Source organism: Lissotriton vulgaris, chromosome 11, assembly GCF_964263255.1.
Source record: "Lissotriton vulgaris chromosome 11, aLisVul1.2, whole genome shotgun sequence".
In the NCBI taxonomy this organism is placed as follows: domain Eukaryota; kingdom Metazoa; phylum Chordata; class Amphibia; order Caudata; family Salamandridae; genus Lissotriton; species Lissotriton vulgaris.
This window is the reverse complement of record NC_141699.1, coordinates 693,161,750-693,189,417: the sequence shown is the minus strand read 5'-3', so window position 1 is coordinate 693,189,417 and position 27,668 is coordinate 693,161,750.

The following is a 27,668-nucleotide window of genomic DNA, read 5'->3' as shown; positions in this document are numbered from 1 at the left end:
AAAACGCTATCGGAAATAAAGCCTAACAACCACTATCATGACCCTCTACCAGCGAAGTGCGTAAAAGAAATCAACTATATTGTGGTCCCAATTTGGACGAAAATAATAAATGCATCACTATCACAAGGGATCCTCCCTGACTGCCTAAAAACAGGACAAGTTTTTCCCATAATCAAAAAACCTACAGCGGATGCATCGGATCCGAACAACTTTCGTCCAGTTACCAACATTCCTTTACTGGCCAAAGTAATTGAGAAATGTGTGCAGTGCCAACTGAGCAAACACATCAGCAAGTTCTCCCTTCTAGATGAATGTCAATCAGGATTCCGATCAGGGCATAGTACGGAAACTGCGATCCTCCATATCGCTGATGATGCGCTACAGGCCCTTGACCAAAACCAAGCTTGCCTACTAATTCTCCTAGACCTGTCCTCGGCGTTTGACACAGTAAACCATGAAGCATTACTGACCAGGCTGCGGAACAGGATGGGACTGGAGGGTAAGGTTCTGAAATGGTTCGAGTCTTTCTTACAAAACAGAACACAACGATTCCTGGTTAACCAATCAATCTCTCCTACATGCCCTAACTCAATCGGAGTTCCACAAGGATCGTCGCTATCACCTGACCTGTTCAACCTCTATGTTGAACCCCTCACAGAAATCCTCCGAAATTCAAAGATATCCTATCACATGTATGCGGACGACACGCAGATATATATGAAGATTGCCTCCCTTGAAGACATTAAGCTAATGAACGAGACCTTAAATATGGCATTGCAATGGTTAAAGGCCAATCATCTGAAACTCAATGCTAATAAAACAGAGTTCCTATTAATCTCACCAACAAGGAGCCAAGCAGAAATAAAGGAATGGATCAAGCTAGTGACGGCGCTAAACTGCACCCCCACCCTAGTCAACTCAGCTAAATCACTAGGAATCACTCTAGATGGAAATCTTGACATGAAAACACATATCAACTCAATGGCTAAAAGTGCCCGCTTCCATTTGAATTACCTAAGGAAACTGAAACCATTCATCTCAGAAGCCGATCTTAAACTGGCTACTCAATCCCTAGTCATCTCTCGGATTGAATATGGATGCACCACCTTAGCCGGTTTACCAAACGCGTCGACAGCACCACTAAAAGCTTGCCTGCACGCAGCGGCAAGACTCATCACGGGATCAAGAAAATTCGACCACATATCCCCACACTTGAAAGCATTAAACTGGCTACCCTTTGAAGCCAGAATCCAACTAAAGATAGCATGCATCACTCATAAAGCGCTCCATTACAACACGCCGAGATACCTAGCCAACAAAATTGAGCTGTCTGGAGGTAACAGACCATCTAGGAGTGCTAAGGAGCTACTATTAAGACCTGCCTTCTTCCGAAAGAAGAAAACCTATGACAGAGCGTTTTCGGGAGCTGCCCCCAGAATTTGGAACTCACTCCCTCCACGAATTAGGAAGATCCAAAATACCTCAACTTTTAAACGGGAAGTGAAGAGTTTCATGATGGAAAAATTCTCCACATAGACTTGTTCGACTACAATCAAGTGCAGTCCGATTACTGAACTCTGCTGAGACGATTTGAGACTGGTGACTCCACCGAGACTAAACTGTAAACAAAAGCTACCTCAAGTAAAGACAATCGTATATTTTCACTTCACTTTATATTTTATCACACTGGGTAAATCCAGATAATCCTTACCTTTATATGTTTAGCGTAATAGAACATGATATAAGTTTTAGCCTTAACCTACCTCTTATCACATTTTGCACATTTGGAATGGATATAGTTCTATATGCACCTAAACCTTATAACGTTATACCTCATACTAATATGTTGTTTTTATTGTACACACACCGTTAACATGTAACCTGCCTATGTGAAGCGCTCTGATACCCTTGGGTCTTGTTCGCGCTATACAAAACTTTATAATAAATAAATAAATAAATAATAAATAAATCCACACCAGTTGCATATCATATCAAGAGGTTTTTCCTGAGCATAGTCTCTTGAATCATTTAGTGTAGATGTTAGAGATAGATTTCTTTTTTGCTCCGAATATATAGCAACCAAACCCTCAGTTTTCTCCTTTTCTTTTTCTAGGATTGGAAAGCGAGACATCTAACAACAGCCATTACTATGAGCAACTCCCTTTTGATCTTCCTAACCAACAGAATTAACCTCCATCAACAAATTACTTAAAACATTAATTAGTATGACTGAACGGCTATTAGGGGTATTTAACCATTATTTGCCAATGTAAATATGTATATAATTGACCCTGTACTTAACTAGATTGTTCCATCAGGAATTCGGGTATTATACCTTAATTTGTTTTCATAACTCTAATTTATTTCGAAATCTGGAAGGTTATCAGACAGACCATACTGGATATACCTCTTACATAATACAGTACTATACCTAAATTTTGTATTTATACTTGGAACTGTTAAAACCTGTTGATATGTAATGCCGGAGTTATTCTCCTGAAAAAAATGGTTTATTTGCACAAAAAATCACTATGAGCACATCGAAATGAGTTATCCAGTATCAGTGACAGTAACTGATTTTAGATGAAAATGTAACAAGAATTTATTGTTCATTTAATCTGATGCTATTGAAAATGTGATTCGGAAATATTTTGTCTATTTTCATGACTTTAATGCGATTACACCTTCAAAAGGTTGTATGAGGCAAACGCGGGCCATGTGACCAAGAACAACTTGTTGTTCAAAACGCGTTATCCAGTGACTGCTTAAATTGCCATTGAAACCGCTGCTGCAGAATTACGGGCTTGTGTGGATTCTTACCTGGATTCCAAGTTTGTATATATATATATTCACTGAAAAAACCATAGGTTTTAGGCCATATATAGTTAGGGATTAGCATTTACAAAACCTTAATTTACTCGCACAAAACCATTGAAATTCGCATATATAGTTAGATGCAATAACTATATATCGCGCACCCGCAATCCACTGCTGATGATGTCACATATTACATCATTCATGACATGGTCAGTGACATCACTGATGACATCACTGATGACATCACTGATGACATCACTGATGACATCATCCAGTGACTGTATGTTTCTGTAAAGTTAAAATATGTCTTACATATTGAAGAATGAGTGGATGTATAAGTGTCTGGATGAAGGATTTAGTAGGTGCATGACTGACTGTATGAGAGAGTGATTAAATGTGTCTCACTGAGTGCATGGGTTAGTGACTAAACTGTCTTAATTTGTGCACCATTATATCTGTTGTTCTATGAACTGCTGCATGTGTTGATCAGTAGCTATATGAGTAACTATATGGGCTATTGATTGGTTGCCCAAGTATTTGTATGGGAGAGTGAGTGTGTGTGTGGGGGTGGCTGGGAGGTGTGTGACTCTGTGCATACATGTGTGAACAGTTGATTCACTAGATCTATGGGTTCAAAACTGCATGTGGAAACAGCTGTATGGGTGGTTGACTGTGTACAAGTGTATTGGTGAGTGAATGGATATCTCAGTACTACATGTCAAAGTAAGTACATATATAAAACACAGTACATGTGAGAGTTCACATATATAAATTACTGTGTATAAGAGCCAGTGAATGTGTTAGTGGCTGAATCGATCATTGAAAACTTGTATCAGGAATTGTATAAGAGAGTAAATATGTGTTAGTATATGTTTGAATAAGTAAGGTGTGTATAACTGTATAGTTGATGAAATGGAGGTGTGATTGATTCAGTGCATGACTGACTAGGTGTGTGAGTAACTCCATGGATGAGTGACAGTCTGTGAGTGTCTGTTTACTCTGAGTGTATCTAAGGTTATATTAGAGTCTGAAGAGGTTGATCGTATTATCACATGATTGATGTCATCAGTGATGTTGTCAGTGATGTCATTTGAGTTGTCATCAGTGATGTCATTTGAGTTGTCATCAGTGATGTCATCAGTGATGTCACTGACCATGTCATGAATGATGTAATATGTGACATCATCAGCAGTGGATTGCGGGTGCGCGATATATAGTTATTGCATCTAACTATATATGCGAATTTCAATGTTTTTGTGCGAGTAAATCAAGGTTTTGTAAATGCTAATCCCTAACTATATATGGCCTAAAACCTATGTTTTTTTCAGTGAATTTCAATGGTTTTTTAATAGCAAATATCTATAGCTGTAACATATATTCTTATTCTAATTCACAAATATATTTTATATATTTTTTTTTAAGCAAAGGACCCAGATGCATTTACAGTTTATCACTAACAATGTTCCAGGCTAATGTATTTTCACAGGAAATTAACAACTGTCCTGCAAGTAAAATATTCCTATTTCGTGAAAAAGGGCATTTCTTCGTCCCATGAGGGAGCCGTTGAGCAAAAGAGACTCGGCCTGCTGTCTTAGTCGCTGATAGGCCTGATTATCGGATTTTTATCGATCACTTTATGTTGCAACAGTGGAAAACAAAACAGCCCTTACCCATTTATTTTTACAGCATTCCTGCGTATTATACCCTACCCCCAAACAGTATTTTGCCTGTTACCATAGTAGTAGTTTATGGAACACTTACGTCAGCACATAGGTTAAAATTTCACCACAATATGTTGCTAATGAGTGAGCTTCAGCATTATACTTCAAATTATAAATATCATTTCTATTGATGACTGCTACCCCAACAAAAAAACAGACGTATGTACTTTTTTAATTAAATTTTATTAAAACAATAACCGGAACTATAACTAAAAGATAACACTACAATAAATAACTAGAACTATAAGTAACAAAATAATATCATAAACAACATATAATATGGAGTCCAAAATAAGTATTGTAGTTAATCTGCAAAACAAAAAGAAAATTAGTGTTTAAAATTAGATTGAAGTGACTAAATGAGATCAAACATCACAAGTCAAAGTAAAACTTGACAATATTTATATTTTTTAAAATCTTCGCAGTGTGCCTGAAACATTGTAATCCATCATGCCTGTTTTTCTCCCCACTGATTGATTGATTGGCTGGACATTTATTGTTCAAGGAATAGTTCTTTCGAGGTATTCTCTGTTTACAAATAACGTGGAATAGAAATATTCTGTGTAGTCTTTGCAAGTAGTGAAGGGTGGGTAATGCGGACCTTTGTCCCCCATTGTAATCTGTCATTCCCATCTACTCCCCACTGATTGAGAAACTAGTTCCACCCGGACCATTTATTAGAGGTACATCATCTGGCTCAACCGGAGAGTACCCCTAATAAAGAAGACATATGTAAAATACAAAGTAATCACTATATCCTGTTAAACAGAAACTTTAGCATGAAACACACTTGAAAAGGAAGGGAAAGAAATCGAACAAAATCAGTAGGCCACTGATGAGTTTTTGACTTCGCTAGAAATAAGAAACGTGGAAGTGGTGAAAGAAGCCAAGCTTGACGTTACGGCAGCCACGAGGTAGCTAGGCTCAGCCACCCCCCCACTGCTCCAAGCATGTCTGTCCCACCGCCCGCCACGCCCAATAACGGTAACATGAAATAGATACAAATCAGCAGATACCTACCCCCATTCCGGAAACTCCCGAAGTGCAACAGGTCCACGGTTACGCCCATCCGGAAGATGAGGCCTCGACACATGCAGGGCGGGGCCCGACTAGCCGCCATCAGCCGGAGAAGTCGTGGGATGGTCGGCCCGGAATGTGCTGGTCTTCCGATTCCCTTCTTCTGCCGCCTTGCAGGCCACGGGGGGATGTCTTGCCTCTGCCTCTGACCCCCCCCTTCTTATCGCCTGGTCCGGACATCACGGATATCAACACCAGGTGTCGGCGTGGAGTGCGCTGGGAGGGAGAGGCGGCACGAACGAGCCTCTCCCACCCCCCCAGGTGGGGGCCCCTCAGCTGCACCCCCAACGCTCCACTCACCCGACAAGGGTTCCTCCACTCTTGCGATGCAACGGCGCTGCACTCACCCAACAAAAGGTCTCGTCCACTATTGCGAGGCAATGATGCTCCGCTCACCCAGCGGGGGTCTCGTCCACTGTTGCGGTGCAACGACGCTTCTGAGTTCAACTAGAAAATGAGTCCTGCGTCCGGAAACGTTCTCCTCAACTTTGAAGATTCTATAAGAGCCACGGGGGCCCCCGACCCCCGATGGGGAATGACTGCCATGATCACCCACGGAACGACCACAATGTAGCCGCGGGACGTCGGCGCGCTCATGCCGGCGCTGGCCTCAGTCTTGAAATGACCAAAATCCTGCAAGACTACCAACTTGATCAGTTCCGGTGGGACACCAGTATGACCCGGTAGGAGAGATTGTTGCCTCCCACCCCACTTTGACTGATGGTTCATGTCGGCAGTCCCCTTTGCTACCCTTCAACGAAAACTTTTGGACTGCCGAAAGAGGTCCCGGTCCAACCACGAGTTGGTGGAGACATTTTGACTATACTTGGACCTTCCTTACCTCACCCAAAATGGCGCCGGTACAAATGAAACTCTCAACTCCTTGTTGTGCCCGATTGCTCAGCCTTGATATCATGAGATATGTATGCAGTTTTTAGCACATGAATTGATATGGGATAAGACTGATTATATGTTCGGACAATGAATTGATCCGGGATTGGTATTGATTATACGTTCGAACAATGAATTGACATGGGACGGGTACTGATTATAAGTTCGAACAATGAATTGATATTAAGTTCTAATGCATCATTGATTACTGTATTTATTATTGAAGGTTCGAATTGTCGACACTTTTGGTACTTGCTCACAATGAATTATCGATATGATTTTGTTGCACTTGTCGCACTTTTTACTATGAAATCAACGACCACTGACTCTCTGTTATGTTTTCCACAAATAAATACCCCCCCCCCCCCATTTACAGTTCCAGCCTGCTCCGTGGCCGGCCCACGGGGTTGTAGGCCCCTATTTGGGCACCAACATTTTTATTAAAGGTTTTTGAAAAAGCAAACGTAGTTGTAACGCGTAGATTGGTAAGTTTCGAATAAAAGGCCACTGTTTCCGATTTTTTTTTTTTTTTTAAAGTAGGTGAAATGAAGCAGCTCAATTAGTTAAGGGTTAAAAAGTATAGTACGCAGAAACATTGAAAATATGAATGGTCCATGTTTGTTATATGTGTTTTTCATTTTTGTACAGCATAAAGCAATCGATAAAGATCCTGGTATTTACCCTCTACTTTATATGCTACCTGTATCAGGGAAGTTGTTTTAAATGCCCCTAAGCCACCCCGAAGGAATGTCACCTGGCCCCCCTAGTTCGAACGAAAACGACCCCGTACCACTAAAGGTTATCTCTCTTCCTCAAAAATGACAAAAATTACTTTCTAGGACGTTTTGGACATTGATGATTTTCATATGATCTATTTATTAAAGTAATACTCATCTCTCCGCATGAAAATAATTTTCAACATGCTACACAAGTCAATCTCATCTGCCCAAAGTTCTTTTGCAGATTTGGGACCGTTTCCCTTGCCTCTGACTCACTTATTGCTAAGTCATTGATGGATGTTTTTGCCGAAAGGGGATTATCCACCAAATCTCGAAGTTGTGCTTTAGAATAATTAAGAGGGTGCCACCTCTCCATGTGCCGATGCATGGTATGATTACCATAGCTATATTTTTTTCGGTCCCTCTCGAGAGTTTTTTTTTTGCAGATGAGGCAGGTAACGAACCTGGCATTAACTTTCTTTTCATGAGAAAATTCACTTTCACATGGGACGTTCTTGGCATTTCTTTCAGAAACTTTTACATCACTGTGTCATTTCTTTGTCTATCCTGGTTAAAGCAATGTCATATAAATAGTTGTTTAAAAAGTTTTTTTTTAACGTGTTTACTTTGTTGGAGCGTTGCATATATTTATAAGTTATTAAAGTGTTATAATCCTACTACTTTGTTGGAGTGCTATATATTTTTTATGTGACACATAATTGTGAAGACTTTGATGTACAAAAAGGCATCCCTGGAATCTTCCGCTTCAGGCTAGGTCCCACACACCCTTACAGTGAGAATCCCCTCCCCAATCACAATACAGGATCGTTATCAGATAGTAGGAACGCGTGTGGTGTGACGGATCTCATGAGGTGGCGACCTTGATCTACTGTAACTCCTTTGAACAGGGGTGATTCTTTACAGTTGGGGCCATAAACTACATCCGCAGGGCTAGGTGATAGCCTGGGACCGGCCTGGACAATCAGACACAGAGGAAGAGGAGTGTCAGAGGGTGCGGTAGTGAATAGGGTGAAAGGGAGGTGTCGGGCGGGCACAGGGTGTGATACTCAGGGAAGAACAGCACAGATGGGGGGAAGTTTATGGCCCATGCATGAGAGAGAGAGCACGGGTGACCAGTGCGTGGGGGAGATGCTTGCGAGGGTGGGGAGCCATGCTGAGGATCTGTGGCGTACAGAGAGTGGGTCTGGTCAAGGCATCTAAAATGGCTGCCGTACACAACAAAAGTGTGGCATTGGAAAAAAAGCAAGATGGCGCAGACAATGTTCATCAATACGGATTAATTTATAACAATTATTTTTAACAATATATTTACTCGCAGTGTCAAAATGGCGATCAACACTTCCTAATTTCCTTCGAATCGAACTTTAACAGAAGTCAAGCGGCAAAAAAAAAAAACGCTCACGCGCAACCGCTGGAAGACAAGTATCAACATATATGAGCCTCCTCAACCACCCTCAGAAAACATAGGGGGTCAGGATACGTCTCCCAAACCCCCTTATACCCAATACTCACATTGCTTTTCCTCCATCTAGTAATTTAATTAAATCGAAACACAAAATGGCGAATTCACGTTTCGCTATCAGTTTGCGACCCGGTTCGCGAACCGAGAAGCGCTTCTACCGCGAAAAATCTAAAATTTTTTATTTGCCCCACGGGACCCTTTAATAACCCCAACATCATTCCTAGGGGGTCAAGAGGGGTCTACCTTGCCCCCTTTCATTAAATTCCCCCTTCGTTTTTCTCCTCCTCTTGTCTCTCGATCCTACCGAGAGACAAGATGGCGGCCGCACCGGACTGTTTAGAATGTTGACAGACACCGGAGAGCCAATCAGCTTCGCTTTGCAAAGCTCCGTTACGCGAAAAGTACGCGATCTGGAGCACTATCTGGGACGCTGTCACAGATATATCTGTTTTTTTAAAGGTTAATTTCTCAAAATCCACTGGAGCACATATATTGAGACCCAGCAAAGGCACATCGGGCTAACAGTCCCTACAATTTTGCCAAGTTTCGTGTAAATCCATTCATCCGTTCGAGCTAAAAGTGAGGCCAAAGGCCCTATGGAAAAATGAATGGGAAAAACGCGTTTTGGGACCCCCCTTTTTTCTCGGTCCCCCCTTGATGGAACCCCCCCAAATTTTCAGGGGCTGCTCAAAAACAAAATGTGCCATTTTCCTGAAAATTTCAGCCGATTCCGTCCACAAACGCCAAAGTTATTAGACATAGAATTTTCAAAAGTTCCATAGAGAAAAAATCCTAACTATATATACCTACTGGCTATCACCAGTAGGTAATATATATATATATTCACAGAAAAAACCATAGGTTTCACACAAGTTATAGTTAGCTGAAAATTTTACTGACATAAAACCATTGAAATTCCCACGTTATAGTTAGTTGGACTCACTATAACTTGCGCGTGTAATGCACTGCTGATGACGTCACATATTATATCACTCATGACATGGTCAGTGACATCACTCATGACATCACTGATGACACCATCCAGTGAATGTGTGTCTTTCTGAAAAATAAATATGTTTTATATATGTATATGTAAAGGTCGATGGAAGAATAAATGTTTAAATAAGTGTTTTAATGAATGTTTAAAAAAAAAATTTGATTGGTTAACTGGCTTATTAAGTGTATCTTAGTGAATACATATATTAGCGAGTAATGTTTAAATATTTAAATATATGTATCAGTGTTTCACTTTGTGTATAATTGGCTGCATGGGTTGGTGAGTAGCTACATGTGTGTGTATATGGGTTATTAAATTTTTTCTAGTATCAGTATGAGTCTCTGTATGGTTTAGTGGGGTATTACTTAGCACATAGATGCATCAATGACTGACTCACTGTTTGTATGTGTTTTGAAGACAGCATATGTGCAGGACTGTATGGGTGGATGAGTGTGTATATGTGTGTGTTAGTGAGTGAATGACTGTCTCACTAGTGTCTTTATCAGTAACGACATATGTTTTAATCTAGTATATGTGAGTATTGATGTTTATAAGTGAGTATATGTGAGATTGTAAGAGTTCCTGTTTAAATAAGTATGTTTTTCTATAAGTGATTGTTTAAGAGAGTAAGTATGCGTAAGTTTTCTTAGAAGTAAGGTGGGTGTGTGTTTATAGTTGTATATGCAAATAAATGAATGTTCAATAGTTTATTTGCATGTGTGAGTATGTGTGTGAGTAACTTTTGGATCACTGTCGGTGTGTAACAAGATGTATAGGTGTATCACTACATATGATGAGTGAGTATATGTATGAGTGACTATATAGAACTGTTGGTGAATGAGTGGATGTATATATAGATGGTGGTATTACTGAATTGGTTGTTGTAACTGGTATGGATATCTCCATTTTTTTGAAAATGTTAATTTCTATTTTCGAATATGTGTTTTAAGGGTTACATTACACTGAAAGGAGGTCTGTCACTCTGTCACAAAGATGGTGTCATCAGTGATGTCATGAGTGATGTCACTGACCATGTCATGAGTGATGTAATATGTGATGTCATCAGCAGTGCATTACACGTGCAAGTTATAGTGAGTCCAACTAACTATAACGTGGGAATTTCAATGGTTTTATGTCAGTAAAATTTCCAGCTAACTATAACTGGTGTGAAACCTATGTTTTTTTCTGTGAATTTCATAGGTTTTTTAAATGCTAATTCCAAACTATAACTGGTGTGAAACCTATGGTTTTTTCAGTGAATTTCATAGGTTTTTTAAATGCTAATTCCTAACTATATATAAGGCCCCAAACCTATGTTTTTTTCTTTGAATTTCAAAATTTGGTTATTAGCAAATGTCTATAGCTATGAAATGTAATATTTTTGAAAATGATTGAATCCTATATTTTATTTGTATTTTAAACAATTTTATTTTATTTATTTATTTATTTTTGACCCTGGAGCGCTCCCGGGGCGCGCCCCAGTGTGCGCCCCGGAGAGCGTAGTCATTGGAAGCGCCCCGGTGCGCGAACCGGAAGCGTCCCGTTAGCGCCAATGTCGCGAACAAAAACATGATCGTGGCGTATCACATAGCCGCGTCCGCGTGATACGCACGGCGTAAGCGCACCCGGAAGCACTCGAGCGAATACGCTCGCGCAACGTAAACATCTGACGTGCTTACGCGACGCGACCCGGGGCGCGTCGGTCATGTGACCTGAAAATAACACTTTTAATTGGTGCAGAACAGTTTTAGTTTCATAATGATGAAATCCCTGGTCTTGTGACCTGAAAATAACACTTCTCATTGATTCAGGCCTTTTTTCTTCCAAATGATGAAAGACCCCACCTTTTTTCCTTATTCTGACTTTGTCCTTTGACTGAGGAAGACCTGATTGTACCTCTCTGTACCTTTTTGATCTTTATAATGGCTTCAGTAGCAGCAGCAGCTGGTGCATCTGCACCACCACCACATCCACAACCACCAAGAGGACCACCTCAAGATTACATTGGTGGTCAACAAGAGGAGGAAGAGGAGGAGGAGGAGGAGGAGGGGAGGAGAAGATGGCTTGAAGAACACAATACCCCATACCAGCCAAGACCACACATAATATGGGAGTTTTTTTTCGATCCCAGAGGGGAAGAAAAAAGTAAATGCAGCCAAGGTGACTTGCCTAATCTGTGGCATGGAACTTTCTAGGGGGAACCCGAATAAAAAATATTCATTCGGAAACAACACAATGATTAGACACATGCAGCGCAAGCATCCAATAAACTATTCTGCTGCAGAGATGAGGGAACTGGCCAGAAACCCTCCCCAAACTACAAGCACCACCTCGAAACGAAAGCAACGCACTCCGTCGGGACAAGAGGCAAGAGAGACGATGCCTTGCATTCAGCCACGGTTTGCGGATTTCTGTATATCCTGTAAATATTGTGGGAAGTCCATCTCCTACAGAGAACAGAGCGTAAAGCTCATCGTCCTTGCTGGGGACAACCACAAATGCCCCAATAAACCCTAATTTTTTCTTTTCTTTTTTTTTTGCTCCAGTTGAGCCATTTTCAATTCCCTGTTTTTCCGTTTCTCCCCATGAAAAATACGAAAAAAATATAAAACTGTTCGGAAAACCCAAAAAAAGTAAAAAATCTTCAAAAAAACGATAAAACAAATATAAAACAACAAAAAGAAGAAAAAAAACAGTTCTTTTTAGAACTACCTCCAATTTATAAAAAAAGGCTACATTTTAAAAAACTCTGTCATTCTTTTTTCCACATTGTCCGCTCCCCGGTCCGCTCCGCGGTGCGCGTACCGGGCGCTCCCCCCGCGCAAATCAAAAATATATATATATATATTTTGCTCCGCGGGGCCCTTTTATAGCCCCCACATCAAACCTAGGGGGTCAGAGAGAGTAAAGGAAGGAGTGACAGAAAGGGACTGAGTGAACCAGAAAAAAAAGGTAAGTGAGGGAGTGTAGGTGAGCAGGAAGACTGAAAGAAGTTGAATGTGGTAGGAAATGAAGGAAAAGAGAAGTAAACATGGAGGATAAGAATAAGTGAGGGAAGCAGAGTAAGGAAACGGGGGTGGGGTAGGGTGAGAGAAAAATAGTGAGGTTAAAGCAAAGGGTGATGACAAACTAAATTTTTTTAGTCACACTTACCATATGATTAATGTAAACTTAATTACATGTTTTTACTACACTTTGTATCTGTGAAAGAGGTAAAAAATCATAAAAGTGTACTAAGAAATAAAGCAAGAGTGAAGGAGACAGAAAAGGAAATAAAGTAATGTAGAAGGACAAAAAGAGGGAAAAAGAAGTAGAAGGAGAGCAAATTACTAAGAGTAAGGCAGATAAATTCAGTGACAGAGAGGAAGAGAAGAAGAGAGAAATGAACTGAAGGTAAGTAAGATACTAAAAGAATGTGAGTTACCAAAACTAAATCAGGAAAGAGGAGTAAGTAAAAGGGGAATGAGAGAGAGGGAAAGGAGTCTGATTGAGGATCCATTTACAAGAAAGAGGAATGGAAGATGACTGAGAGTGAGTGAAGGGGAGTCACAGAGTGAAGGGATGAAGGGAGTGAGGATAAAATAGAAGGATTGAGGGAAAAGGAGTGAGGAAGTAAGTACACAGAAGGACTAAGGGAAGGACTGAGTGAAGTGCAGTACAATGAGTGAAAAAAGGAAAAAGAGTAAAGGAGCAAAAGAAGGAAAGAGAGGGGAAGAGGACTAAAGCCGTGGTACTGAGAGAATGTGAGAAAGCTGAAAAGTGGTGCAAGGGAGAGAGGGGATGCAGACAGTTGAAATGGGATTGAGGGGTTGTGAAAGAAGTGGAGTAAAGGAACAGCAATGAAACAAAGTGAGAGAAAGGCAGTGTGAGTGAGTAAAGAGAGCTGAAAAAGGGTGGAAAAAGGAAAGTGAGTGTGAGACAATGGGAATACAATATAAATTACGCAATACAAACTATGGCATAACTTGTACAACATGTTAGATAGTTTATTTTTGCTGTTCTCAGAATATATTGAATTTCACTAAAAACAGTGAGTTCAAACTATTCATCATATGACAGCAGGAAAAAAAAACACAATCTAAAAGATTGTGTTTTAAAAAACCTATATAAACTTACAAATCATATATGTACACTAATCTTTCATTCGCTTACTTTTCCTTGAGGCCAAATAGTACATCGTGAAGGTCCTTTTTGTTGGAAAATACTCTGCTGTTCTTTTAAATTTCCATTTCATCGACTTTCTATAAAAAAAGACCTAAGAACATCTGAAATAATTCTCAACGTTTTCATTTTCCTCCTTGTGTTAAGTTATGACTCTTTGCTCATACTTTCAACTTTCCTTACGGCCAAATAGTGTCAGATATATCAGTATGTTTTTAAATTTCTCAAATAAAACTCTGAAATTACTGTTTACCCGATGTTTTGAAAGAAAAGCTCATATGACATTTTCACAATGTTTAAATATTCATATTCCTTTTTTGGATCACTCATGTTCAACATTTCCTATAATAATGATATCACTTACTATGAGATCCACTTACAGTACCTATATGAGAACTGGATTTTTTATATTATGTTGATCACTTTTACTCACAATATAATTTTAAACAGTAGACTAACTTTTATTAACTGCTCCCGTCTTCATAGGCCAATTACCTCTACTTAAACTTTGGTTCTAAAAACACTAGGTAAGAATTTTTTAAGTCAAAAGGCAAACGTTGTTTATAAGTCAAATGAGAATCATTGCAGTAAGTCCAACCTTTTTGACATTTTAAATAAGCTGTATAATGCCCTGATGTTGTCGAAGGACCGTCATGATAAATAATAGCTACAGTTGCAAAGGTTCTTCCTGAAATTGATAACTGAGAAGCCACAAAATTTTTGATACAAGTTGTCAATTTAGTTCCATCAGGTCTACATCGTTGGAACACTAAAATGACATACTGACCATAAGTTTGTATAAATAATGTGGACAGCTTTGGACACTTACATTGGGTACACACCATATTATGATCAGCTGCTTTAACTAGATTATTAAATGACACTGATTTCCAGTCTGGTAAAGTCAAATATATAAATCTTTCAGTGTCTATTCTAGTAGTTCTTGATAAACTACAATTGTCGCAGTCATGCTGCCATTGATAAGAAAGGCTAAAAAGATTTTCTATATCTACACCTTCATCTTCCAAAACACCAAACATATACATTAAAAATTCCTGACAATCCTGCTGAATGTTCTGTGAAAATTTTTCTTGACCAGAACATATGTCTAAAATATTTCGAATTTCTGTTACACTTTCTATTTTTGCTCTATCAGTGCTACATTTCTCAAACACAGAATTCAATAAACCGCAGAATTTATGATCCCGATTTTCAACAATCTGTTCTTGTAAAGTTTGAAGAAAAAAAACAACATTAACCACTACATTAGCATAGCAGTTGACACCAGAACTGTTTTCAAACTGAAATCCTACAACATTTTCATCAGAATCCTTTTTCTTTCTGTTTTCAATTACATTTTCATCTACTTTTTGTCTTTTTGCTACTACCTCACTGCAATTATACTCATTTCTTCTTTTTCGGCCTACCACACGTTTTTCAAACAGAGGATATTGAGGCAAATGTGGAGCATACTCTCTTCTTAACCTATTGTATTCTTTAACACAATCTAGATCTGCACAAATCTTTGTCTCATCACACTTAATCAAGTACAATCCTGATAAAGTTCTGACTCATGATAATGCCACATATGCCATACCCTCTTTAAACACAGAACTTCCAATATTCACCAAAGCACTATCTACACTTAAACCTTGAGATTTATGAATTGTCACCGCATATGCCAAACAAACAGGAAACTGTTTTCGGCGAACATATAAGTCTTTTACAAGCAAAAATCTAGCAGAACAACGACTGATTTGTTGTACTTGCTCAATGCCATCAAATTTAATTTTTAAAAATTCAATTCCATCTCTATTTCTATAATTCACAAAATCAACAACATGACCCATTGCTCCATTTACCAGACCTCTTTCAACATTTAAATTCCTTCTCAAAATAATACGACAATTAAAACACACATTCAGAGTCTTTTCAAAACCAGCTGTTTTAGATATATTCTTCTCTAATGAATCCAATTTTGATTTCAAATGTTCTGACAAAATAATTGTTGCTCCCATATGCTCAATTTTATCTATTGCTTCCAGTTTCACAATCTCTTAATTTTCTAACTTTAACATTTTGTTGTTGAAGATGGAACATTCTTGCAGAGTTGGCATCAAACATATCCCAGATTTGTTCTCAGTAATTTTCTTAAAAATATTCTCTAGAAGAATGTTTTCATTTGGATACAAATTTGAAACTAATCGTGCATGTAAAGCTTCTTTCCCATGCTCGCTTACTTTTCCGATTCTTATATCTTGTAGAATTTATTTATAATCTTCATCCTTTGCCTGTCGCATATTTTGAAACAGTTCTGCATATTTGAAATGTAACCATATTTTAACGTTTCCAATGCTTCCAAGGGACTTCCTGGTATCTTCATGTGTAAGCATTTTAAACACTGGTTGTCCTTTTACTGGAGTCAACTGCAGTAGATCTCCAAAAACAATAATGTGTTTTCCTCCAAATAACACATCATACTCTCTTCTAAGAATTTCTTGCATTCTCAAATGCACAAAAGCAAGCATTAGATTTGAGACCATGCTTACTTCATCAATGATAAGAAGTTTCATTTTCTTCAGGGCTCTGGAAACTTCAGAACACCCATCTCCAGATAACTTGTTGTAATGCAATTTATTATCATGCTCAACTGGCAGCATCAGTAAACGATGTAGAGTAATCCCTTTAATGTTATGTGCTGCCAGTCCAGTTGGAGCGGTTACAACACAAGACAGCGGTGATTCAGTCCTTTTCTGCAGATAAGTTGCAATTGCTTTAATCAGAAAACTTTTTCCTGTTCCCGCTTCTCCACTTACGTACAGTCGGACAGGTTTAAATGATGTAAATGAGCACTCTTTTTTCTCATGTCTGAATCCATGTTCAATCTGTTCTGTGACTTCGTCATATATCTTTTTCTGCTCAGCGTTTAGTTGCTTTACCAAATCTTCTAAGTTAACCACAACCTCTTGAGATTGTTCCATAGCTCTTTCCACCTCATCCATGGCAGTGGTAGCTTCATTTTGGATAATTGGTCCTCCTAGTGGATCCTGACTCAATGAAGTAGAACTCTGACTGTCTTGAGAACTGTCTCTAGCAATCTCTTCAGCAATTCTGGCTTCTTGCTGTATTTCTTCGTTCAACATTTGCAGATAATTTGGAAAAACTGGACATTCTATGGTATCCTTGGTTGCATTAAAATAATCTTCGTAACAGAGAAAATTTCCAAAGAGTTCCTCTTCTGTACGCCATGGCTTAAAGAGTTGCAAAAGAGCTAAATAGTAAAATTCTCTTTTGTCTGAAGAATCGCAACTCAATTTTCGATGATTAATCAAATGGCCTTTTCTCTGCTTCACTAGACATCCTTCATACCCAATGACAGCATATTTTCCATTATTGATATCTTCTGTGATGTTCCTCTTATAACTATAGTTTTGCAGAACTTTATACAAACAAGTGTTCTCAAGGTGAGTACTTCTATTTGGATAGTATGTATCCAACATGTTTGTCTTCAAAATATCTGTACTGTTTGGTTCTTTCTCCGCCAAATACTCAATTTCTTTTACAGATTTCAAAACTTGGTTTCGTGTTGCAGCAAGACCTAGACTCACCCAAATGATTGTTCTAGATTTGGCATAGAGACTTGCTGATGATAACCGATCAGAACATTCATATGCTCCAATTTCTCGATGCGATAACATCTTCAGACTGAAACTGTATAATTTTTTACTTACACTCTTTTCATGTGAAATGTTCTCCCACATTTCCTTCAGTTCTGTCTTTTCTTTTTTTGTGATGTAAGATGTCGCATATCGAGCCACAGCAATAGAGTTGTCAGCAATGAACTGAATATCCATGTTAGCATTCCACATGGACAAAATCACTGGGTTGTAGTCGTTAATATATTTGGACTCTTCGTTTCTTTTTAAATTGTATGTATTTTTTGGTGATTTCCTCGTCACAGTATGTCGCAGAGAAGATATCAAATTATTTACTCTTCCTTTAGAAATCACTGGTCGTGGAAACGCGAAGCGACATTTTGTGTAGAATCTGAATTTTCGACGACAGCACTTTCCACAACGATGGGATTGAAAGCGTAAAACTTGTTGCCTTAAATTGTTTTCTTCAGTAATTTTCGGAACAGCACATGTTGAATACTCTTCAATGAAACTCATCACTGTGTCATCCGAATCAGTTCTAAATTTGGGTGCATCTTTAATCCATAACAACATGTGTATGTGAGGAGCACCTCTCGCTTGATACTCCTTCCTCCAAAAGAAATCCAAAACCTCTCCAAGGGGAGGATTTTTTTTGTTGGTAATAAAAGACATCATAGCTTCAAATCTATGATTGAAATATCTGCATACATTCACTGAATCCAAAGAACACAGTTCTCCAGGTGTTTTGAATTCTATATTTTGTATGTGTCCATTTGCCTCTCGTAGAAATTGAAGTAAGTCTTCCCATGCATACTCAGCACAGCTAAGAGTGAGGAACCATGTAGGAATTCCTAAGTTTCTTAGCATACATTTCAATTCCCCATGACGACGGAACCAATACTCGTTTGTACCACGCTGACATGCCATGAGATTGATTAGCTGAGATTCCAAAATACTGTCTTGCAGATTGACTTTCTCCATAAAGTTCCCCGCCGAAACATTTTGCAGATGTGCTCCACTTTTCAGTATATGGTTCACTGCATAAGAAAGCCCAGACAAGTCACTTTCATACAGTAGATGAAACAAATACGGAATGCATTGACGAAACCTTGGATCTTCAGCATATAATCTTAAAGTCCGGTATTCAGCTGCAGGAATTTGAACTGGTCGATCGTCATATCGTCCACCTCGACCTGTTGGAAATAACTGTGGAAAACAACGAGCTTCCAAACTTTCTTCCCATACACTAATTGGACTTCCTTTTGCTGCTTTCATTTGAAACAAGTCAATTGCATTCCCCATTACTTCTTTGGAATGCAAAGGATGAACAGTATAATGTTCATATATTTCTTCAACTCTAGACACATCAACTTTTTCAATTTGGCCGACTGAACAATCACTGTCTTCTTCTGTAGCTGTTTCTTCTGCTCCAACACATACATGTTTGTAGTACTCATTGTTTTTGACCAAATACAACGTTGCCTTTTTGACTTTCCTAACATCCACTAAATCTTGCCAGATTTTCTTACTCTTTGTCGGGACTCCATTAACTAGAATAACCAGAGGATCCTCTTCTACTCTTTCTACACCTATTGTATCAATATTTTTCTTGACATCTAGAGGCAAATAAACAACTCTTCCCTTAATCCTCTTTGTAAATCCGAAGGAGGCAATTTCCCTATCTTAGGCTCCATGCGAACAATAGCCTGAAAAGGATGGACACATTGAATCAAAATAGATTCATAAGTATTTAAATCCATCAATTCAGAAGGAATATCTACCAATTGAAGATTATTATGAACATCTCTAGCAGGCATTCTGTTTTCATTTAATTTTTTAAAACAATAATTACAAATACGCTGATCAGAACTCAAATCAAAAGAATTCTCCACCAACAAATAAGTTACAAAATCCTGCCATTCACTATTGTTTTCCATTTCACTTTTTGCATATAAATCAATTAACCTAGTCTGAATCTTATAATGAGTCCGTCGACAACACACACAAGTAAAATTAGGCCTTTCACTTGATTTCACCTTAAACTTGGTAATCTCCTCGTCAAACTTTTCTGTACTTAAAATCTGTACATTGTCTTCCACATTACCATCTATTACTATATCCATTTCTACACTATCCTCTTTGTCCCCAAAATAACAAAACTCAATTTCTTCAGAAATGCTCTTCAAATCTAATTCAGATCCATGCAAAAGAGCACTGTTTAACTGTTTAAGCTTAAGTGCTGGAATTTCTGCATAATATAACCTTCTCACTAATTTCCTCACTTTATTATGATGCACTGCTAACATCCTAAAATGATGAAAACATTCTGACATACTTTTCTAGAAAGACAAGCCAGTGAATGCCCATGCAAACCTGTGTTTTCTCTCACTCTACAAGGATCTAACTCTTGCAAGATCTTCATTTTCTGTTTAACACTTTTCTTACTATATGTACGTTTGAAATTTCGAAGCAAATCGATTGAATCCTGTCGCACACTACAAATACTACTACACTTCCATGTGTACACTGGACCCTTAGTACGTCTCCCTAAAACTTCATCAGCTAACACCTCTTCTGCATCTCTGGAAACAAGTTTCTCTTTTTCCATCAGACAACCGTCTTTCACCTCATATGCTCGACCACTGGGGTCAACTGCATGCACCAAATCATTATCCAGATCCTCATTAAAAAATGGCTCAGAACTTGAACTATGCATCCATTCTCCAGAAAAAATGTCACAAAAATTAGTCCGATAATTTATTTTGTCCCGTCTATTCTATTGATTACTAAAATAAATATTTTTTTCTTAACTTCGAAAGCCTGATCAACAATCTTCTCTACACTTTTCTTTTTCTTGTAGAAAGCAGCTCTCTGTTTACCTTTCTTCATATTTTTTAACAAATTTAAAACTACCCTATTACGAAACATTCGTCTACGAATGTCCCTAAATTGGTTTTGTTCGGAGAGGGCCTGTTCCCCTGTCTGAAGTGGAAGGGCATTCGAAAACGACGAATCCTGATCTTGCTGTCCATAATTTCCATAACTGGATCTCTAGCACACTGGATTTAGTCCTCCCGAAGTGTTTTCTACAAACAATAAAAAGACCTAAAGTTGCTCCATGGTACACTACCGCTCTTAGGCTGCTAAAACAAGCCTGCCGGAAAGCGGAGAGAGCATGGAGGAAGGATCGTTCTCAACTTAAGAGTTCAGAGTACAAATCAGCAATAAGGCACTATAAGAGCCAGATAAAACTTGCCCAAGCTGAGTTTTATGAAACTAAAATTAATATGGCGGCCAACTCCCCGCGGGAAATTTTTAAAATTGCAAAATCCCTGATATCCCCTCCATCTGAAAGACCACCATCAGAGGATCTACAGGCCCGCTGTGAGGATCTCGCCACCTTCTTTTCTCAGAAGATTCAGGCCATTTACTCCCAATTTGCGACAAATGGCGATGGCATATTCTCTCCTTCTGTTTCAGACTCAGACTCGCATGTATCATGCTCTCTGGTCACGTTTCCACTCCTGGATTCTAATGTTTTAGATACTTTGGTCCAGAAGGTCACCTCAGGATCTCCTAACGACCCAGCCCCGCCCCAGAGCCTAGTGAAAGCAATGGACGCCATTCGCCCGTCTTTGCTGGAGGTTTTGAATACCTCCATTACCTCCAACACAGTTCCTTCTTCGTGGAAGTGTGCGCACGTTAGGGCTTTGCTGAAAAAACCGAATTTGGATTCCAACAACTTATCCAATTTCCGCCCTATCTCGCTGCTTCCGTGGTTGAGTAAGCTGTTGGAGAGACATATCAATAAAACATTAGGGGACTACTTGGAGTCCAACAAACTTTTACAGGTCTCCCAAACAGGGTTCCGTCCCCAGCATGGCACTGAGACCGCCCTGCTGGCGGTCACAGAGGCGGCCAGAGCAATAATGGACCAAGGTGGAAAAACTGCTATCATACTGTTGGACCTCAGTGCCGCGTTCGACACTGTTAACCATGCCACCTTATTACATCGTTTGAAGGGCATGGGGGTGTCGGGCGCGGCCCTGAAGTGGCTGACCTCTTTTTTGGAGGAACGCTTTTTCCAGGTCTTTGAGGGCGAGGTGGTATCATCCAAGCATCCGCTCAGCTGTGGGGTTCCTCAGGGCTCCTCCCTGAGCCCCACACTATTTAATGTCTATATGCAGCCTCTAGAGAAGATAGTTCTCCCTTACGGTGTGCGGATTGTCACCTACGCTGACGATACCCAACTTGTGGTCTCTCTAGACCACAAGGGGGGTCCGTCTAGCACCCTGGGTCCGTGTCTAGAGGCTGTTGCTGAGTGGATGCAACTCTCCCATCTTAAACTCAACGGGGAGAAGACCGAGATCATGTTATTAGGTAACCCTTCTCCTACCTTTCTGTCGGTGAACTGGCCTTCGTGTCTCGGCACCCCTCCTCCCCCAAAGGACCAGATAAAGAGTCTGGGAATCTGGCTGGATAGAGCACTGGATTTCTCAGTTCAAGCCACAAAAACAGCATCCGTATGCATGGGGCTAATGAAAATGCTCAGGAAGGTGCTCCCCTTACTTCCATTCCAGGCGAGAAGGGTCATGGTACAGGCCCTGATACTCTCCCGCCTGGATTATGGAAACGTTTTGTATCTAGGGGCCCCGGCATCAGTGACAAAAAAACTCCAAGTCACTCAAAACTGTGCCGCGCGCTTACTGTTTAACATTCCTCGTTGGCAGTCAGCCAGAACAGCCCTAAAGGAGCTTCATTGGCTCCCAGTGGCTGCAAGAACATTGTTTAAGGCCATGTGCATTCTGCACAAATCCTTTAATCAAACTGGCTCGGCAGTGCTGTTCACCTTGGTACTGCCTTATGTGCCGCCTAGAACTCTTCGCTCGGCCTCTTTGCATTTGGCAACTACGGCAAAAATTAAGAAAGCCCGCTGGGGCGGCCGTTCATTTACCTGCTCAGCAGCAAAGGCATGGAATTCCCTGCCTTTATCCCTTAGACAAAACGTCAATTTGATGTCATTTAGGAGAGATCTAAAAACTTACCTGTTCTCAAAAGCGTACTAACTTTGCCCTGCAGTCGAACACAGTAATCAGTTACCAGCGCTGCGAGGCCTCCGGGCAGTTATGCGCTATATAAGTGGAATTTTTCATTTCATTTCATTTCATTTCATTTCATTCATTTCATTTCATTTGTCTTCTATTACTATACAGACTGTTCTCTCCTGGTCCAGTAGTAACACTTTTGGGGGGCCTTTCCTTCCTTTTCAAATTTGCTCTCTCCTTCTGTGTATTCTCTTTCTCATTAACATTTTTTTTGCTCTACATATGTTCCGAAAAAAAGACTTAGTTGTCTTACAAGGAGCTTTTTTTGTGTTATTTGAAGTACTTGTTGTAGGGGAGTGCTTTAATTCCGTTGTTGTTTTTGTTTTTTTCCGTATGGCATCTTTCCTTCTCCTCTGCCTTGAAGGCATATTACCAAAACTTTTGAATTGTTGATGTCAATCTGTGGTAAAGAAAACAATAACACATTATAGACCACTATTAGCAAACAACAAAGGAATGACAATAAGCAAACGATATAAACACAAGTTTACAACATATCTACATGATTGCACATTTTACCTGTGTTTCCTCAGATTAGGAAGCAGTTTGTGCAGATGAGGTGAGGCCTGTCCAGAAGCGCAGAGGAGGTGAAGCCTGTCCAGGGGAGCAGAGATGATGAGGCCTATGTCTATGAATGCAGTCAACTGGACTTCATGAAGCCTCTCCCCCACTGCATTCTTAGACACAGGCCTCACCTCATTTGCACCCCTGGACAAGCTTCTCTCCCACTACACTCTTGAACACAGGCCTCACCTCCTCTGCACCCCTGTACAAGCCTCACCTCATCTACAACCCTAAACAGGCTTCACCTCATCTGCACCCGTGGACAGGCCTCACCTCAACTACACTATTTATTCCTTCTCATAAATGTAAAAACCAATCATTTGCCCCAAAATCGTTTTTCGCATCACATTTAAGAAACACAGCACAGGTCCTATGTACAAGCATACAATTTCACTACTGAAACCTCACTATTTCATAAAAGACAATTCCTCTATCTTCCATATGTTGATATCAAGCATTTCCAAAAAACATGCGCGTGCGCGTACCGGGCGCTCCCCCCGTGAAATTCTGAAAAAAAAAAAATAAATTTGGCCTATATAGGCCTCCTAAGCCCCCCTCAGAAAACCTAGGGGATCAGGGGCTGTCTACCGTGTCCCCTTCTACCCATTCCCAACGTAGTTTGTCCTTCATCTTGTGTCTCAATTGTACCGAAACACAAAATGGTGGACTCCCGTAGCGCTCCCGGTGCGCGTACCGGAGCGCGCACTGGTAAGCGCTCCCTAAAAAAATGTGGGAAGCTAATTTACATAAAAACCACAGGAGACACTTTCACCAAATATAGAAGAGGCCCTTCTACATAGCAGTCCCTACCATTTTCCCAAATTTGGTGGTATTCCATTGAGCCATTTAGGCTGTAGCCCTGTCTAAATATACTGAGGTAAATTACATGACAAAAACACATATGAAAGTGTTGGAATTTACAACCAATGAAAATGTTACTTACATTTTGTACCTTTATGTGCTGACATTTGATTGGTTAAGTACATGAATATATATGAAAATGAGAGGGAAACACAGCCATTTTAACTAATACTACCTGAGGTACATTTTGAAAGAATTTTGACAGAAAACTTCAACTACTTTGAAAAAGGTAAGTTGTTAATTTGGAAGGGGAACTATGTTGTGCACTTTAAGTTAATTTGGGAAAACGTTTTCTGATAGTTATATACTGTCCCTCTGTAAGAGTTAGAGATTGAGATAGACTTCTCTGTTATTATTATGGATTGAGTTAGGCTTTTCTGGTATAATTATGAATTTACTTAGGCTTCATCACATGCACTTTTTAATAGTTCTACTGCCTGCCTGAAACCATACACTTCCCAAAAATTACTTCACTGTTAAAAACTCAGAAGTACCTGTCTGAACTTAAACCCAACAGTACCCTAACTCTACTGATATAGTTATTTTTATGCAATTTTCAGAAAGAAAATGGAAGAAGAAAAACAATCAAATGTTATTTCTTTCGAAGTAAAGGTGGAAAATCCAGAAGAACAAAAAGATGAATTTGATTTCATGGATGTCTCTTTGGACCAACAGTTAATAGAATGTTTGGAACAAATAGAATCATGTACTAAAAATTAGGAGGAAATTCCGGACAATATTATGTTAGAAGTTTTATTAAATTTTGAAAAAGAATCAGAAGAATAAATTTATATTTAATCATTTTAAAGTGTTTGAGACATTATTCATTTTTTTATGTAATTCATGAAGTAGTACCAAAATGATTATATTATAAAGTGAGACTTATAGTATACCGTGCAACTTTTTTCTGTTACATAGTAAGTTTACTCATAGTTACTACCTTTCTCCCACTATATTATCTCCAATGTGTATTTTACATCTCTTTTTCATCATAAGGGAGCAGGATAGACTACCCATGATCCCCTAGGACTTTTCAGGGAGTGCTTAAAGGATCTGTTTCTGCTTTCCTGACTGACTATGGTATGGATTCCATATACCACAATAACTTCTATAACAACATGCAAGATATCTACAGAGGAGACGGTGTACATTAAATTTAAGTCTCTGCATTGGTACCTACATGTAGGTACTTAAATTTAAAAAAAAAAAAGATTTTTTTTTTAAAACAGCTACTTTTTTTTAAAACTGTCATTCTTTTTTCCCCATGGTACGCTCCCCGGTGCGCGTACCAGGAGCTCATCCCGCGAAATTCGAAAAAAAAAAATTATGCACCGCGGGGCTCTTTTATGGCCCCCACATCAAACCTAGGGGGTCAGGGGGGGTCTACTCTGCCCCCTTTTGGTCATTTCCCCCTTTGTTTTTGCCACCTCTTGTGTCTCGATGCTACCGAGACACAAGATGGCGGCCGCTCCGGACTGTTTGGAATGTTTACAGACACCCGAGAGCCAATCAGGTTTCCGCGCGCGAACTCGCGTAGCGCGCTGGTTAGCGCCCCGGTGCGCGTACCGGGGCGCGCTTATAGATATATATATATATTTTTTTAACCTAAATTACTCGAAATCCACAAGAGAACATATCTTGAGACATAGCAAAGGCACATTGGGCTACGAGTCCCTACAATTTTGCCAAGTTTGGTGGAAATCCATTCAGCCGTTCGGGCTAAAAGTGAGGTCGACTGCCCTATGGAAATTAACATGGGAAAACATGTTTTGGGACCCCCCTTTTTTCTCGTTCCCCGCTTGATGAATCCCCCCCAAACTTTCAGGGAAGGACCGGAGCGCCGCGAGGCAAATTTGAGGACATTTTCAGGCAGATTCCTCAACCTGCGCTAAAGTTATTCACAATAGAATGTTGCGATTTCCCTATTCAAAATAATCCTAACTATAACTACCTACTGGCGACCGCCAGTAGGTAATATATATATATATATATATATATACTAGCAGCCTGCCCCGGCGTGGGGCAGCATCGCAGCAGGAGAGGCACAGCAGAGTGGCCGGGAGCAGCAGAGCATACTTACAGTGTTTCCTTGCTCCCGTTTTGTTGGTCCTGGCCGCTTCTTCCCACGCTCGTGTCCGCTGTTTCTCCGCGCTTGTTTTCTTGGTCCTGGCCGCTTCTGCCGACGCTCCTGTCCGCTCTTTCTCCCAGCTCCCCTGGGCATGTTGACGCTCCTCTACGCGCTCCGGACCTAGGAGGGTGTCGCTTCTTTTCTCCTGTCCGCTCCTCGCAGGGTGTTGCTTCCGGCTTCCGAGCTCCCCCGTAATGTCAGCACGCATCAGCACGCACGTCGTTAGCTGGAGCTACTTCTAAGGGACTACTTTTCCTTTAAAATTACTTTTCCCTTCTAACCTATATATTTTTTTATTATATAGCCTATGTCCTTCTGCTTGTCCTGACATTTTCAAAGATGTATTGGGTGTTTGGATTGGTGGTGTACTTTTTGAGTTTACCTGGCTCAAAGGACACAGTTCTCTCTTTATAATAGTAGTATAGATATATATATATATATATCTCACAAAAAAAATATTACTTTTATCAATATAGTAATAAACCACAATTGTGTAAAGTACTGTAATATGTGTGCACATATGTGTTTTACACTTTATTCAAAAGGCACGATTGCCAGGGTTAATGATGTCGTTGTCATGCCCTGAATAACCACGAACAGGGAAAATAGGTTTTAAAGAAACTTACCCCATTAACATGAGTTCATTTATATTTTTATACATTCATGTAGATAGTAGTGTGTGTAGTAATTGTTTAGAATTAATGTTTTTAGCTATACGTTTTGAATGTGCTTGTGGCCCTTGATTGTCTGCTTTTGTTTTCCAATTTTGCAACGTATCTGTGACCATTCTGACGTTGTTGCAAACATTCCCACATTTTTTTTAAAAGGCTTTTTATAGGAAAATTCAAAATAATTTGGGGACTAAAGTTGCTCTGACAAGAGACTTTGTGTTGTTTGTGTGTATATGACAGTTACACATAAGACCGGATGCAGAGTTTCAGGTTACTTAGAAACACCCTGTTGCCTTCATCTGTAAAGTGCACTCCATTATTTCTATAAATTCTGTGCATGTAAAAACACAGGTTGTTGCTATAGATTGAGACCATGTTATGGTCTCTGAGGAATCAGGAAACAGTTTTATTAACATGTTTCCTGGCTTAGTCAATCTGTGGACAGAACTGAGTAGACCACATAAATAAATAAATAAATATGTATATATATATATATATATATATATATATATATATATATATATATATATATATATATATATATATATTACCTACTGGCTATCGCCAGTAGGTATATATAGTTAGGATTTTTTCCCTATGGCATTTTTGAAAATTCTATGTCTAATAACTTTGGCGTTTGTGGACGGAATCGGCTGAAATTTTCAGGAAAATGGCACATTTTGTTTCTGAGCAGCCCTTGAAAATTTGGGGGGGTTTTGTCGAGGGGGGGCCGAGAAAAAAGGGGGGTCCCAAAACACGTTTTTCCCATGTTAATTTCCATAGGGCGGTTGGACTCACTTTTAGCTCGAACGGCTGA